At 41.8% G+C, this 17,339-nt stretch overlaps 1 pseudogene; it reads left to right on the top strand.

Moving 5' to 3' along the window:
* Positions 1–9,051: 9,051 nt before the first annotated feature.
* Positions 9,052–10,079, top strand: LOC143643971 (very long chain fatty acid elongase 6 pseudogene; annotated as a pseudogene).
* Positions 10,080–17,339: the final 7,260 nt, after the last annotated feature.

The following is a 17,339-nucleotide window of genomic DNA, read 5'->3' as shown; positions in this document are numbered from 1 at the left end:
ATTCTGCTTCTCTAGAGAATCCTAGCTAATACAGGACCCCTCCTAGGGAAGAGTAGGTCTTCCTATCTCACTGAGTTTTATTCACTGAGCAGGCAGATGGGGAACCCTAAACAGGGCATTCTACTTCTTCAAATTTGGGCCAAGGGAAATAATTCTATCTCTTGTCCCTTGGGACTCCCAGCTATACCCAAAGCATAGCAATTCCTCAGGATGCCATGGGCATGTGCATTTCTGTGGCTATGAGCTGCCTGTGCCACTTTGGAAAAAAGAGGGCATGTGGGGTTAAGCCCAGGCTTTGCATCAGACGGAGTGGGTTCAAACCTGACCACATCACTTAGCTCTTAAGTGCTCTTCAGATCTCAAAGACATGGATATTTCAATATGTCTCCCATAACCGTACCTCCCTGGCCCCTAATGTGTCATCATGACAAATTTCTGAAATATAAATGAACTTAGAAAAGGCTTCTGGGAAGAATTTTACATTTCTTAAAAAGAAAAAGAGTTGATGATTTTGTGTCCATCTGCTCTTCCTTTTGCTTTAAAAATGGATAAAATTTTGCAGCTGTAACTGAAAACTTGAGACCATAATTTAGGAGAAATTTAGTTTTTAAACTATATACATTGGATAAATGTACAGTGGGAAGTATATGGATGCTCATGATATTGTTAGTATGATTCCACTCTAAATTACTTTCAGTATATCAAATAATATTCTATAGAGTTGGAGGAGATAGATATAATAGCTTAGGAATCCAGAGGGCAAAAGATTTGGAAATCTATGAGCAAATCAGCACTAGAACCTGAATCTATTAACTCTCTATGTAGTGCAATTTTCCTGGTAAAGGAAATCAGATGAGGAGACTGCAGCAGTCTGATATAAGGACAAAGACTTCCCTGAGAGAATACACGTCTTTAGAAGAGTTGGATAACTTCAGCGACAACTCCAAAATGTCGGAGTGTAGTTTTTATAGAATTTTGCTTCAAAAGACATAAACCTTCCCTCTACCTCTGCATCATAACAACCCCACCTTCCACCCTCCTTTCACCTCCTCCCTTCCACCGCCTCCATCACACCAATGCTGCCTCTTACCTTTCCCCCTCCACCACCTCCATCAAACCAACCCTGCTTCCCACCTCTTTTCCTCCACCACCTCTTCACACCAACCCTGCTTCCCACCTCTTCTCCTCCACCACCTCTTCACACCAACCTTGCTTCCCACCTCTTCTCCTCCACCACCTCTTCACACCAACCCTGCTTCCCACCTCTTCTCCCCCACCACCTCCATCACACCAACCCTGCTTCCCATCTCTTTTCCTCCACCACCTCTTCACACCAACCCTGCTTCCCACCTTTTCTCCCCCACCACCTCCATCACACCAACCCTGCTTCCCATCTCTTTTCCTCCACCACCTCTTCACACCAACCCTGCTTCCCACCTCTTCTCCTCCACCACCTCTTCACACCAACCCTGCTTCCCACCTCTTCTCCTCCACCACCTCTTCACACCAACCTTGCTTCCCACCTCTTCTCCTCCACCACCTCTTCACACCAACCCTGCTTCCCACCTCTTCTCCCCCACCACCTCCATCACACCAACCCTGCTTCCCATCTCTTTTCCTCCACCACCTCTTCACACCAACCCTGCTTCCCACCTCTTCTCCCCCACCACCTCCATCACACCAACCCTGCTTCCCACCTCTTTTCCTCCACCACCTCTTCACACCAACCCTGCTTCCCACCTCTTCTCCCCCACCACCTCCATCACACCAACCCTGCTTCCCATCTCTTTTCCTCCACCACCTCTTCACACCAACCCTGCTTCCCATCTGTTCTCCCCCACCACCTCCATCACACCAACCCTGTCTTTCACTGCCTACTTTCCACCTCTATCAACCAACTTCTCCCACCTCCTTCCCTTCTTCCCATCATAATGAACCCCAACTCCCACTTCATCCATTCCACCACTTCTATCACATCAACCCCACCTCCTACCTCCTCCCTTCCATCGTTTTTATCATGCCACACTTCCTACCACCTCCTGCTAAAGCAGAATTTAGAATTATGTCCTTCCCTGAAAGATTCCAACATAAAGCATAGCTTTTGACATCTGGTAGGTGAGAGACAGAACTAAATATCTAGATCTCCAGGCACAGTAGTGACATCTGTCCTTATAATCTGCTCACCTTATTTTCTAGAAAAATATTTAGGAAAAAAAACACATCTTTAGTGGATATATTTTAGGCGCTCAGATAATCAGGGAAAGTGATATCTTGAATAGCATGAATTGGAGATGAGAAGGGTAGAGACAGGGTAAAGATGAGAAGGGTAAAATGCACGATAAAAGGCTACATTTTTCAAGGTATTGATTCATTCAGAGACACTGCCAATTGGGCAGAAAACACCCTTAATTTTGGCTCATTGTGATGTATCAGATTTAGTTTTGGGTCCCTTTTCCTAAGATTCACCTTTTTTCAATTACAACGGCTATTATTCAACACATAATGGATTTAAATCATTATATGGCCTTTCCCTTTCCCAATTTTCTTTTAGAATTATTATTTTTAAGTATTCAATTGTCCTTGATTCTTAAAAGATTAGAAAAAAGAGCATGAAACTAAGTGTTGGGACAGAATTGATTTTCTGAAGCTAATCATGGAAGTGGAACTTGTTTGTGAGGTTTGGCTCCATGCTAAATTTCTAGGGCCTGTGGGAAGCAAGAAACTCACGAGGACTAAATGGGAGGACAGGCTTCCCCCTGGATTAAAGAATGATACTCAGAGGAACAAAGGGTGAATCAGTATCTCATTTTTGTCTTCTTTTCCTACAAATACAACAGGCTTTTTCTCATTTTATTTTGAATGCATCATTCTCAGCTCTGACACCCTCACATAAATTAAGAGCGCTCTTTTTTGTTCTAGATTTTGCTGTATTATCTTTGGCTGATGTTAGTGTCCCCCGTGGAGTGTGCAGATTTCATACCTTCCAGGTTTTCCACTGATCATCTTAAAATGACAAACATCTCTTCTCCCTATTTGCAGGCTCAGTACTGACCTCAGACAGGTAATCTCACCAAAACGCAGGTGCGCTCCCACTTCCTAAAGACAAGGATGCAGTGAGGGTTGTGGGAGACTGTGCCTGGCCTCGTCTCAGGGCTCTCTCTCTGCTAGCTGCTCAGCAGCCCTCAACTTAGTGTTACAATTGCTTTTCCACTGGGTTCCTTCCCTAAGTATGTTTGATCCCCTGTAAAATTGTTTTCATGTCTGCAGTTAGTATTATTGTAACTGTTTTTCATAGTACATCATCTTCATTTTGGAAAGGACCTCAGCAGGTTCTATGCTAATCAGCATCTGATCTGACCCCATTATTCAGGGTTCTGGGAAAGATAACATGCATTTCTACACGCATACGTTGGATACCACAGCATGTAGAGGAACTGTAATTGTAGTTAGCTCTTGATTTATGACTTACGATTAAAAGCTATAGGTATTTATCATATGTCTGCATGCCCCAATACTGCCTTCTTCCACAAAGGATCAGATATGTCTTACAACAATATAAAAATATTTACAAAAAAATTGATAAAATAGAATAAGCATGCAAACAAATACTAACAATAAGAAGGGCAATATTAATTATTATGTCATTTCGGGTTAACTTATTCCCATGATTTAGCTTCAAATATGTTTCTAAGCTGTATAATTGGAAAGTAAGTGTTGCAAAGCTTCATTCACAGTTCCAATCTGTGAGAAGAACACATTCCAACCTGGACACCTGCTTCTATTCCCAGATCTCCAGATTAGCAGTAAAAGAAGAGAGCCTGGTTAGAGCTGACTCCAACACAGCAAAATAAAATCAAGCATACAAAAACTCAAAAATGTATGAATGAAGAAAATGTGATAATGACATTAGAAAAGATAAAAGAGTAGTAGTCATAATAAGAGTTTTGATTTGAAATAATATATTTAAAAACACTTAGGGGGGATGCAAGGGTGTTTCAGTGGTGGAATTCTTGCCTGCCATGCGGGAGACCTAGGTTTGATTCCCTGCCCATGCACTTCCCCCCAAAAACAAAAAAACAAGCAAACAAACAAACAAAAAACCAACCAAACAACAAAAAAAAATCAACAAATGGTGCTGCAATAATGGAAAAAGAATGAATGTGACCCCCTCCATACAGCATACAAAAAAAAAAAATAGTAATCTATTTACAACAATCTATTTATCCTGGGGGCAAAAGGCTGGGGAAATGATTCTTTACTGGTAACTGTATATGTGGTACCTCACTGCTTGGCACTCTTTACTTGTAATCTCATAGAATTTTTATGAAAATTCTGAAAAGTAACCATATTCTTTTAGGAAAAAGAAATTTGAGGCTGTCTTTATTGCTTCAAATAAAGTGATTCCCTTTACCACTTCTGCATCCCCAATGCCAATTTAACAAATTCACTTATTAAATTCAGGGCTGACTGCATCTGTCCTATCATATGAGCCCCTCTCCCTCTTGGACTGATTTTCTAGCTCTTTAGTCACCTTTCCTGCACAGCTCTCACCCCTGTCACCTCCTGAGAGAAGTGAAGACATGAAGTGCAAGAACAGAAATTGTCATATGCTCCTGGCCCCCAGGTACAGGGATGCCAGAAAGATGAGGCACTCCATAAGGTTGTCATTTGGGGTGCCACTGAGCATTGATCAGTAATCAAGGAGGAAACACCACTGGCCTCCTGAGAGACAATTAGTCTGTGTCTCATGGTTGCCCATTTCTGAGCTCAGAAATTGCTTTTCTACTGGGTTCCTTCCCTAAGTATGTTTGATCCCCTAGTGGAAAAGCTACACCTGACAGTCATTTCATCCACTTCTCGGTTTAGATCAGTGTCAAATCCTCCAGAGAATGGGTGTATTGGAAATTTTGCCCATCTTCCCTTCTTGGAGCATGTCTGACCCCACTAATCTTAAGAATAAGCATGACTTTTTTCTCTTAACTCTTATGCTTTAGAATGTCTTTCTGGTGTCATGTCCCAATATTTCTCCATGTAGAGCAGCTCTATGTATATATGTGCATTGCTTTTAGGGATCCATTAAATAGGATATTAAAATATCTCTACTACAATGACTGGTGTGCAATGACATAGTGAAAGCAGTGAGAACCTCCAAAACATTTACCACTCTACAAAAGCAACAAGAAGCCAGCAAAAACTCTCAGAACCATTTTTTTCATAAATCTGGAAATTAACCAAAGACTTGCAGCAAGGTAGGAGCTTTCATTTAAGAAACATAAATAGATCTTCACAAGAACAGCAAGCTTTTGGTAATTCAACCTGCCACAGATGTGTGATCCTCTTCCTAGTTCAGTGGTCATCTTGAAAAATGAAAGCTTGCTTTCCTTATAATAGGGATAGTAGAAATGGAGCTGTTTCAAAGCCACATTCCCAAGAATTGGCCTGCCTCATGCTTCTGTGGAAGACCACAATGAAAATGGCTTTTCTTTATTTCAACTTACTCAAAACTCTTCCTAAAAGCCTGAAAGGGAGAGAGAAGGTATTTGTCAAAAACATTTACAGGCAAGTGTTTACCTTGAGACTTCTTGAGATGATGGATAACAGTTGGAATAAACAGACTAAACAAAAAACTTAAAAGAAAAATCTGAGGAATGATAGGAGATGTCCACAAGGACTTTGAAATGCTCAAAGATATTCCTGGATAGGCCATGTGTTAAGCCATAAAACAAACCTCAGAAAATTTGAAAGGGCTGAGGTTATATAAACTGTTTTCTCCAACCACAATGGAATTATCAATAGTCAAAAGAAATTTGGTAAATTCACAAATATGCAAAAATTAAATAGGATCCTCCTAAATAATCAATGGGTTAAAGAAGAAATCAGAAGGAAATTAGAAAATACTTTCAGATGAATGAAAACAAAAGCACAACATACCAAATCTTATGAGATGCAATGAAAGCAATGCTTGAAGAGAAAATTATGGCTATATATGATTGTATTAAGAAAGAAGAAATATCTCAAATCAATAACCTAATCTTCCACTTAAACAAACTAGAAAAAGAAATGCAAGCTAAAGCCAAATGAAGCAGAAAGAAGTAATAAAGATTAGACTGAAAATAAGCAAAATAGAGAATAGAAATATAACAGAAAAAAATTAACTAAGCTAGAAGTTGATTCTTTGAAAAGATTTAAAAATTAAGATAAAAAAACCTTTTAGCTAGACTGACCAAAAATGAAAATGGAGGATGCAAATCACTAAAATCAGAAATAAGAAGAAGGAACATTACAGCCAACCTCACAGAAGTAAAAAGGGAACACTATGAACAATTGTATACCAACAAATTAGATAATTTAGGTGAAGTGGAAAAATTCCTAGAAGGGCATAAACAGTCTTAAAAAGAAACAGAAAAGCTTTATCAACCTATAACAAGTAAAGAGATCAAGTTACTAATAAAAAACTTCCCACGAATAAAGGCTCAGGAACAAATGGCTTTACTGCTGAATTCTCCCAACATTAAAAAAATTAACACCTCATCTTCACAAACTTTTCTAAAAAAATAGGAGATAACATCCCACAACTCATTTTACAAGACCATTGTTTTAATTAGCTTGATAAAGAAAACCAAAGAAAATCACCATAAGAAGAGAAAATTACAAAACAATATCTCTTCTACAAATAACAATTTCATTATTATCAAAATTCCAATTGCTTTTGTTTTTTTACAAAATGGACAAGCGGATCTTAAAATGCATATGGAGGGTGATGCAATGATGGTGCAGTGGCAGAATTCTCGCCTGCCATGCCGGAGACCCAGGTTCGATTCCTGGTGCCTGTCCATGTCAAAAAAAAAAGTGCATATGGAAATTCAACATACCCTGTATAGCCAAACAGTCTTGAAAAAGAAGAACAAAGTTGGGAACTTACACTTTCCTCTTTCAAAATATATTACCAAGGTATAGCAATCAGGACAGTGCAGTATTGGCATAAGAAAAGACAGAGATATCAATGGAATAGAACTGATAAAAAAAATCCATACATATGTGGTCAATTACTTTTTCACAAGGATGCCAAGATCATTCAATGGAGAAAGCAGTCTTCTGAACAAATGAGGCTGGCATACTATCAAGAAAGTGAAAAGAGAAAATATTTGCAAACCATGCATCTGGTAAGGGTCTAGTATTCAGCATGTATAATGAAATCTTGAATCTCAACAATAAAAAATACAAATAAGCCAACTAAAAATGGACAAAGGATTTGCGTACATATATACTAGAGGCCAGTATACACATGGAAAGATACTTGACATCACTGGTCATTAGGGGATGCAAAACAAGACTGTAACTTGTAGTATGAAGTTATACTGTTTCTATGAAGATACTTCACTTCATATTCACTTAGATGGCTTTAAAAGAAAGTGGATAATAAGTGTTAACAAGGGTGTTGAAAAACTGGTGTTCTCATACACTGCTGGTGGGAATATAAAATGGTAGAGCTGCTTTCATTTAACATAGAGCCTGCCACAGAGCGGTCCCCATTCAGTTCCAACATCCTGTGCTCTAAGCTGATACCACAGGAGACATCGACAGAGATTCCTACCCTGTGGCCACTGCTGGAAGCTGTGTGTTTCAAGGAATGGAGCCATCTGAAAATTCCATAGCAATTAAAAATTAATAATAGTAATAATAACTACAACATCAACAATAATGATAAACATTCAGTTATTATTTACCAGGTTCTAGGCACTAATCTAAGTACATTACATATACTAAGCCATTTAAACATTAAAACAAAATTTGGCAATTACACTATTTTTACCTGAATTTTACAGTTGTCATAGTGATGTTGTTTTAAACACCAAATCACAGAGCTGATCAGTGGCCGAGCTGGGATTCAAACCCAGACTCCTTCATCGACACCCCTAGACACTGGGCTTCATGAGTGACTTTTGTGCTGTGCCTTGAAAGTGCTTACACCTACAATTCCTCATTTTATCTTTAAAACCACCCTAAAAGCAGCTGTGGCAGAATCATCAACTCTTCTCTGAGGATGAGGAAACTATCAGAGTTTTTAAACTCTTCTTCAGCATGGCCCGGTCTGTAAGAAACAGAGGTGGATGTGGACTGAGTTCTCTCTACCCCTGACCCCAAAGACAGACCTTTCCCTAGACTGAGCCCCATGCTGCTCTCCAGCCTCTCCCAAGCATGGCTCTTGACCATAGGCCTGCAGAACCCATGGACGCTCCCCTGGAACCCAGTACTCACTGGCAGTCTGCTGTTACCCACGACATATGGGGACAGGGGCTTCTCTCTCCTCACATGGAGACAGTATGTGGTGTCGGCCCCTGCCACCCACCAGGAAGTCCCTCATGCCAGGGTAGAGGCCTCCCATATACCAGGGCCCCGGCTCGACCTCAGCAAATACTGTGTGCCCTTCCTTTTTATCCTGGACTGTTTCTCAGCCCAAGAGGAAAGGAGCCAGCCGAAGATGCAAATGAGGCATGATGCTACCAGCGTGGAAAGAATAACGATATTATCCTAATGACCCTGAGATAAAATACAGTCACAGAAGGAAATTTACCCTGAAATAGAGTTCACTGGCTCTGCGGAGAGGCCTCTCTCCTTCCCAGCCTTCACTGTGTTTTCTCTAGCACAGTTTTCCCTTCCAGGGCTGTGTGCAAAGGCCTTTCCTTAATGTGTTGGGTCCAGGCTGCTGAGGGCAGAGGTCTCAGCTGCTCCATGGGGTTCCATCTTGCAGTGAGACCCCTGACGCCCTCTAGTCCTCATGATGGATGGATGTTTTCCTTTTGGGGTGGAAACCTAGTGACCTAGGAGCAGCAAAGTGTTTCTTGCTTGTTCTTCTCATCCAGGGTTACCTCTGGACTGGAATGGAGAGTCCTAAGCAAGGCGTTCTACCTCTTCAAATGTGGGCCGAGGGAAACAACTCCATCTCCTGCCCCTCAGGACCTCCAGCTGTACCTGAAGCATAGTGAGTCCCCATGGGTACATACATTTCTGTGTCTATGAGCTGCCTGTGCCACTTTGGAAAGAGAGGGCATGTGGGGTGAGAGCCCAGGCTCTGCATCAGATGAAGTGGGGTCAGACGGACCCCATTACTTACAAGCAACAGATCTCAAAGTGTGGAGGGCACCTGCATCCATTCATTCTCACTGAGGGTCCAGGCACTGATACAGCTTTCACATATTCATGAAATTTAATGTTTCCAATAACTCTGGTAAGGAGGTATTTTTATCTCTATTTTATAGAGGCTCATAGAGATTAAAATGCTCACACAATGTTATCAAGTTCATAAGTGGCAAAGCCATATTTTGATGTTTCAACCTGATCCCACTTAGTATTGTAGTTTGCTAGCTGCTAGAACATACCCTCTTGTGGCCCCAGTTCTGTCACCTGTTTGTGTAGAGACACTAACATCACAGCATCATTATATATTTGGTGATTGGCCCCTAATGAACAAACAGGCAAAGTGTGACCTAAGGAAACCATTAGCGCTCTGGTGTCTGATCGTTGCTATCTTCAGGACAGTCACTGCTCTTCAAACTGGTGCTCATTTGGTCTTTGGTGGCCAAAGGCCTGAAGCAGCCAGTTTATGACCAGAGGTTTTACAATAGAGCTGTCAGCAAAGTCTGGGCTTCTGCATTTGTACTAAGCAAAGCACCCGAACTAGGGGACACAGTAGTCATAATTCTGAGGAAGCAGAAGCTGATCTTCCTGCACTGATACCACCACTTTGCTGAGTTCCTGTACTCTTGGTACTCCTACAAAGACACAGCTGCCAAGGGTGGTTAGTTCATGAGTATGAACGATAGGAAGGGCACACATTTACAATGCCTAGTGGGCGGTGGGATTCCAAGTCTCCCAGAAGTTTTCTGTGTCCACTACCTTGTCCCAGACCGCTCAGATGATGATGGGCTCTGTAATTAACTATTCTTCTAGATGCAGTACGATCAGGTTCACTCTCACTTTCAGAACATCTTCTAGTCCTCCACTACTTTGTGCTCCTCTGCCATTTTTAGTTTGAGGTCTATATCCGCAAAATGAGGAAAATAAGAAAGCCTGAATAATGCTGGAACTAAGGAAGAAGCCGTAGCTCAGGGTCTTCAAGAAAAATACTAGACAAATGAAAATGGCACAAGGAACACATATCTTGCAGCTAAAACAACACAAAACATACAAGCAAACACAAAACCCAAGGCAGCTTAGAGATAATCAGGTTGACTTAACCCAGTAAATTTATGACCATTTTATGACCAGCGAATTCACCTAGATCTCAAAGGACCGCTGCTGGAAGACCTCATTCTCTCTCATCTGTCAACTCTAGGACAAATGAGAACAAACGTGAGCCAGAGGTAGAGAGAGAGAGAAATAAAGGCAAACAAAGCTCTTAATGTTATATGAAAAAAAAAAGCATTCCTCAGTGTTATATTTCTCTAAAGTTTAAAGAATTTAACTTAAAAAACTGTACAAGTACACAAACACATCCCCTCTGATGTTTTTTTTGACACTCAAAGAGAGGTTAAAAATGAAAGAGACACAGGGTGTACATCTAGAAAAATTATACTTTTGCAAAAATTAAAGCCTTTTTAAGAAAGGTTAGCAGTTTTTATCTCCTCTTATGAAAATGTATATAAACTATATTTCAACTAAGAAAAAGACTGGTATTTTTCCCCTGAGCACAGGCTCAGGCTAGGGAATCTGCGAAAACCAAAAGAGGCACAGTACTTTTCATAGGTTCTTCCTGGGCAGGCCGACACACTGCAGACCAGTTCCCAAAAGCACGGTGCCATCCCAGAGCATTTCTGACAGTGAGACTGCCGTGTCTCCTCTTAAATGAGAAAGGAAGCATTATCCTTTGTTCAGTTGCCCAGGCTTTTTTGAACAGAGGAGTAAATGCAAACTAGAAGAGATAGAAACTCCACCAAATGATCTGAAAATGGACTCGGTACTGTCGTAAAAATGTCCCATTCCAGCCCATTCCTGAGGTGGGAAAGGAAAGACAGTAGGAAAACTGAGAAGTCCAAGATCAATTCAATAGACAACACATATACCCCTCCCATCTGACTGCACGCATATCATAACTTTCCAAATGAAACCCCATGGTACAGTCCCTATTATCCACGTTTATGTGAATTTCAAAAAGACAACTGCAGGCTCTTCCCGCTGCTGGGTGAGCCCTGTGTTTCTGCATCTGCATTTGCTCCCAAGCAAAGTAGAGGGGTTTAAAGTGCCCCCTGCTGGTCAAGTGGAGATACTTGTCAAGCCCATTCATGGCAACTTTGGGCTAAAACAGTTGACTCCAAAGGCCCTTATACATAGATGTACCTCTTAAGTTTTAAATGCTATGCAATAGTCCACAAAGATTTTAACCAAATCAGAAGAGATCCTGCTTCAAGGCAGTTTCACTGGGAATCAAGCCTGGTTCTCCGGCATTGCAGGTAAGAGCTCTGCCTGCTGAGCCACCGTGGCCTGCCCAACTTCAGACATTTTTTTAAAAGGAACTTTTGCTCTGGAACTGAGAAAATCAATTTATTAAGAGCTATATTCTTTTTAAAGAAACAGCTTATATGTAATATTTCAGCCCTTTCTAAGCCAAATACATGTGTGAACGTTTTTAATATTTTAACCAAGTGATTATATAAACTTGCTCACGGTGATATAACAATATTCTGATTGGTTTAGTATTTTAGTGATTAGACAAACTAGATGAAAAGATTAGGTGTTGTCACAGAGATAGATGACACAACCGCCCAGGGACACAGACACACAGTGCATTGAACATCAAAGCCTGAAAGAATGGAAACTCATTACCTGGATAACAGAAAAAAAAAAAAAACTGTTGTTTATCTTTTTGCTTTATTCGAGTGTACAGTAAGAGGGATTTTTCAGATTATTTTTTACATTATTTTAGGTTTGATTGTACTGTCATGGAGGAAACAGAGCTGCTCTGCTTTTTCTGTCAGAGAGGCAAGGGCTTTTTTCAGCATCTCATTAATGTGTGGAATTTTAAAAGAATAAAGCTTTATTCAAATCTGGAAAAGAAATGAAAGCCCTTAACTGTGCATAAGCTGCGTGTAGGATGCACCACAGCAGCTCCTGGAGAAGGGAGACAGCCTCCTGGTAGGGAGTGCAGGGGAGGTCTTCTATCGTAGATGACATTAGAGTGACTTTTCAAATAAAAACATTGAACAAGGGATCAGTCCTCACAGATGAAACTGGAATAAGTTTCATAGTGAGATGATTTAGAGGTTTCATGGACTCTAGAAGAGACCATGTTCTTAAACCTAATCCTTTCCTGTGGTTAAAGACCTCTTGTGGGTGAGACCTCTAAATTAGCTTATTTCAGTTGAGGTGTGCTCAGCTATGTTTAGTCCACTTACTGGAATTCTTTATAAGGAATGAAATTTAGAGAAGCTTAGAGAGAAAAGACAGAGAAGCTGAGACAGGAACAGCCAGAAACTGAAAGCAACAAAACCCAGGAATGAAGTGCCAGCAGACACCCGCCTTGTTCCGTGTCATGTGAGAGAAGAGTCCCCAATCGCAGCTGGCTGGTCTTCAGGGAGAGAACATGGCCTATGGATGCCTTGATTTCGACATTTTTCACAACCTCAGAACTGTAAACTTGTAAATTTAAACATCCCCATTGTAACCAACATAGTTCTGGTATATTGCATTTTGGCAGCTTTAGCAATCTGAAACATATGTCATGTCCTTGCCACTGTGAGATGTAGCACAGAGAAGCCTCTGAGCGGGTGCTGTCTGGCCTCACTCACTCCAGTATCATCCACAAACATGGCTCCACATCCAACATAAACATCCAGCCATTTTCTAAGAAGTCAGAGACCTGACAATAACTCCGTGTTTTCCTAAGTCTGCCAGTAATAGACTTGTGGTTCAAATTAAGCCTTGGATAAATACCACTTGTAATAATCAAAATAGAAAACATTTGGTTTGCTATTAAAAAGCTTCTCTTTTCCAGTTTGGCAATGGTATTGGATCAGCTTTGTTGCTGTTATCGTTGTTTTGACTTTTTACTTCAAAACCCTCTGCTTTTAAGCGTCTATCTTCTGATAACATGATCATTAAATATATATGTATATAGAAGAAAATGATGTCAATGAATTCTGAACAGTTATATTAAAATGTAAGTGGGAGGGGCACGTTCTAGTGTGGAGGAGATAGATATCCATAGGACAGAGGACCAGTCCATGAAACTGGAAGATCAGTCTCACTACCAGCAACACTCGGTGTGACCAGTTACATCCAGGAGAGGATGGTGCTGGGAGAAAGCATGTAGCATACAGCTCAGGACTTCCTTCCTTCATCTCATATATACCTGTAGCCCTTTGCCTGTGTATTCCCCTCATTTGCTTGCACCCTTTGGGGTAGGTGGTGTCATTTTCATCCCTGAGGAGATAAAGGACAGTTACAAAGAGCTCAGCGAAGGAGTTGGGGAGACTGGATTTAAATTCTGGCTCCTTCATTTTCTAGCTGGAGATCTTGGGCCAGTTACTGTTTCTTTGTAGGAATATTATTGATATCCTGACTACATAAGATAATGGGCGGAAAGCATAGTACTTGCTTTTGATAGAGAAACTTCTCAAATGATGGTAGTTGGGAAGTTATTATTATTTTCATCACTCATGGAGGAAAGATGACTCACTGGACCTGCTGAAGCCAGGACCAACCCCAACTCTGCTGGTCAAAGGCACATTCTCTGCATGACAGAACACTTAGTGAACCCTGCCCTGTGGCTGCACAGGGACGGCTCATGGCCACAGTGGACGCTAACAGAGGTTTGGAGATGGATCCGTGCGAGATCCAAACCCTCTACAAAGCCTTTCTTATGTTTGATTGGGTTAAGAAATGTTATAAATACCAAGTGTGTATTACACTTCTGCTGCTGGAAACCAGGAGACAAAGAACCCAGGAGCACATCCAGTGGGAAAAGGGTGGCCTTAGCAAAAATCTGAGCTGAACTGAAATGTTCTAAAGAGGATTACAATTTTCAACCATCCCTTTACCCTTTTTTTTTGCTCGTGTTTCCCAGCCCCCAACCTCTTGCTGTCTCCCCACTTAAGAATTTCAAACAGACTTTAATCACTACAATGTCTCAGACAAGTGATTTTCCAACTTTCTAGGGAGCATGGACCCTTCCACAATGAAGACTTTCTGAGGCAGCAGGAGGCCTGAATTTAGACCCTAAGCCTGGAGTTAACTCCCAGCAGGCACCTTGGGAGAAAAATAGTTCTAATCAGAAGAGCCCTCAACCTCTCGTACTCTATTTCAAGTGCAATTTTTCACCTGGTTATATAAGCAGCAAAGTCTTAGGAAAGAAATGTGTAATGTTTGACCTCTAGCACTGCTACACTGTCCAGTTCGGTAGTCACTATATGCCGGTGGCTATTTACATTAACACAATTAAAATGAAATAAAATTTAAAATTCCTCAGTTGCACTAGCCACATGTCAGTTGCTCTATACTCACATGTGGCTAGTGGCCAGTGTATTGGAAAGCACAGATTTGGAAAAATCCAGGCACCACAGCAAGTTCCATGGGACAGCACTGTCCTGGACCTCAGCTTTCCCCTGTGCAGGCTTAGGGGGCGAGGAGCTCACAGCCCCAGAGTGCTGGGACCTGGCTTGTCAGGACAAGGTTGCACGCGTGCCTCACCTTTCTGCATTATGGAAAACCAGCCTTGGATTTATGTGGGCAAAACACAGAGCCAGCCTACATCTTCCCTTCTGATCTGAGCCCAACTTAATTCCTATGAATAGTCAGCACAGATTTTAAATAAAGTTCTATTTTTTAAAGTAGCGCTCTGGTTCTGCTTGCCTGTTTCCAATGCTTCTGGAACCAGTGGCTTGGATGACAGTGGGTGGTGGCTGTATTTCCTCCTAACTCAAAGGGGAAATTAGTTCTGTACAGCTTGTCTCCCAGTAAGACAATCTCACAAAAAGCCTTGATAATCTAGGGTCTCAGTCTGCTCTTATTAAAGATGTTCTTTTTGTCTATCTTTCTACCATTTACACCTTCTTCACTCATATCCAGACTCAGTGAAGACTAAAATCAGGAGGGGAGTATCTTCTCCACTCTGTAGCCCTTAGGCTCCCCCTCAGTAGGCTTAAATCCCCTGGGTACCCCAAGCCTGGCTCCCTAGATTCAATATGCCACTTTAAAAGAAAGTATTATCTGGTTCTGGGGGGTGTGCTGGTTTGAAAGGAGAAAAGCCATGTTTTAATCCTAATCCCATTATGTAAAGGCTGCATTTCTTCTAATCCCTATTTAATACTGTATGTTTGAAACTGTAATTAGATCATCTCCCTGGAGATGTGACTCAATCAAGAGCAGTTGTTAAACTGGATTAGGTGGAGACATGTCTCCACCCAAATGGGTGGATCTTGATTAGTTTACCGGAATCCTATAAAAGAGGAAACATTTTGGAAAATGGAGGAGATTCAGAGAGAGGGCAGAGAACGCTGCAGCACCATGAAGCAGAGAGTCCACCAACCAGTGACTTTTGGAGATGAAGAAGGAAAACGCCTCCCAGGGTGCTGGAGAGGAAGCCAGCAGATGATGCAGTGTTTACCATGTGCCCTTCCAACCAAGAGAGAAGCTCTGAACTTCATTGGCCTTCTTGAATCAAGGTATCTTACCCTGGATGCCTTAGGTTGGACATTTCTATAGACTTGCTTTAATTGGGACATTTCCACAGCCTAAAAACTGTTAACTAGCAACTTATTAAATTCCCATTTTTAAAAGCCATTGAGTTGCTGGTATATTGCATTCCAGCAGCTAGCAAACTAGAACAGGGGTCCACAAAGAACTCTCCTAAGACCTGGGACAAAGGAAGGGGATGAGAATAATTTAGATTTTTTAATAAATTCTTAAATTTTCTGGAAAACTTTTGCATGTATAATCTCATTTGATCCTCACTACAAAGGTGGCAAAGGAGATGGGTGTTTTCATCCACCTTATGTTATTGAGGAATCCCCACTTTGGTTTTGGAGGGATTGAGCTATTGGTGTAAAGTCATAGAACTGGTGACTGACAGTGATCCTCTGTCTATGGGTGAGAGGCCAGAGCCCGCCACTGCTGAATCAGCTATGGGTCTCCAAGGGCCTGGACATTTGTCCAGGATCTTCAGTCTCACGAAGTGGGATCCTAGGGGACGTGGAGCCAGGACAGAGGCAGGAAGGGTGTGGAGAGGAGAGAGAGCACCCCTCTGAGCCTCCTCTCCTTGGGCCTGGGTACTTTCAGCTTCAGAGGGTCCCCACCTCTTCCTTTGCCCCCCACAGTGCATTCCCCACAGGGCAACCAGAGAAGACAGATCATGTCACCCCAGCCCCACACCCCCAAGCAGCTCCACATCTCATGCAGAGCAATGGGCACCATTCTCCCAGGACTGCACCATCTGGCCCTGGGATCCCGTGTTTCCCACTCTCCCCACCCCACCCCCTGACCACTCATCCCAGACACAATGGGATCGACAGGGCACATTCCTGCCACAGGGCCTTTGCATGTGCTCTTCCCTCAGCCCAGAATGCCCTCTCTCCAGATAGCCACAGGGCTTGCCACCACATCTGATTCCAATCACACTTTGATCTATAGCAAAACCTTCTCAGACAGATGCATTGAAAACAACACTTGCTCTGCTCCCTTCCCTATATGATTTATCTTACTAGAATGTTCTAATGCACCTAATGATCTATTTCTTTTGCTTATTTTATGACTCTTCTACCAGAACAGTAACATCTTTGAGGATTTTGAGATTCACTTGTTCTGATTCCTGCTGTTTACCTAGCTTCTAAAGAACTCAGTAAATGCTTAAGGATTGATGACTAATAAATGAATGAAACCTTACTCACACGGAGAGGTCAGACCTTTTCCATCACCTGCCCCATAACATTTATTAGGTCTGCTCAGGGAGTCTTCCTCGCTGCACACTGTCTCATTCGCCACCATATTCCAGTACCTAGCTCAGAGCTTGTAGGGAGAACACACGTGGGTCTTTGTGAAAAGGAAGAAAGGAAGAGAGGGAAGACAGATGGATAGATAGCTAGTTCATGTACTTTAGGCATCCGTATAACATTTCAGACAGTAACAAGTTTTCTTTTGTTTCTGGAACTTGAACATAAAGTGAGGACCCCCACTTCAGTTCTGACAGCCTGGAGGAGCTCGTAGCTCTGAGTCCATAAACTGTGAAACATCAAGTGGCCACAGAATAGACAAAAGTTCGGTAGTGTTTAGTGTGGCATTTCCCCTCCATATGTTTGGTTTTATTTCCTCTTCACACCCCCTGCCCTCCTCACTATCATCCCTTAAAT

Source organism: Tamandua tetradactyla, chromosome 8 (genome assembly GCF_023851605.1).
Source record: "Tamandua tetradactyla isolate mTamTet1 chromosome 8, mTamTet1.pri, whole genome shotgun sequence".
NCBI lineage: Eukaryota > Metazoa > Chordata > Mammalia > Pilosa > Myrmecophagidae > Tamandua > Tamandua tetradactyla.
Note: the sequence above shows the minus strand (reverse complement) of the source record. Positions and strands in the feature narration are given on the sequence as shown.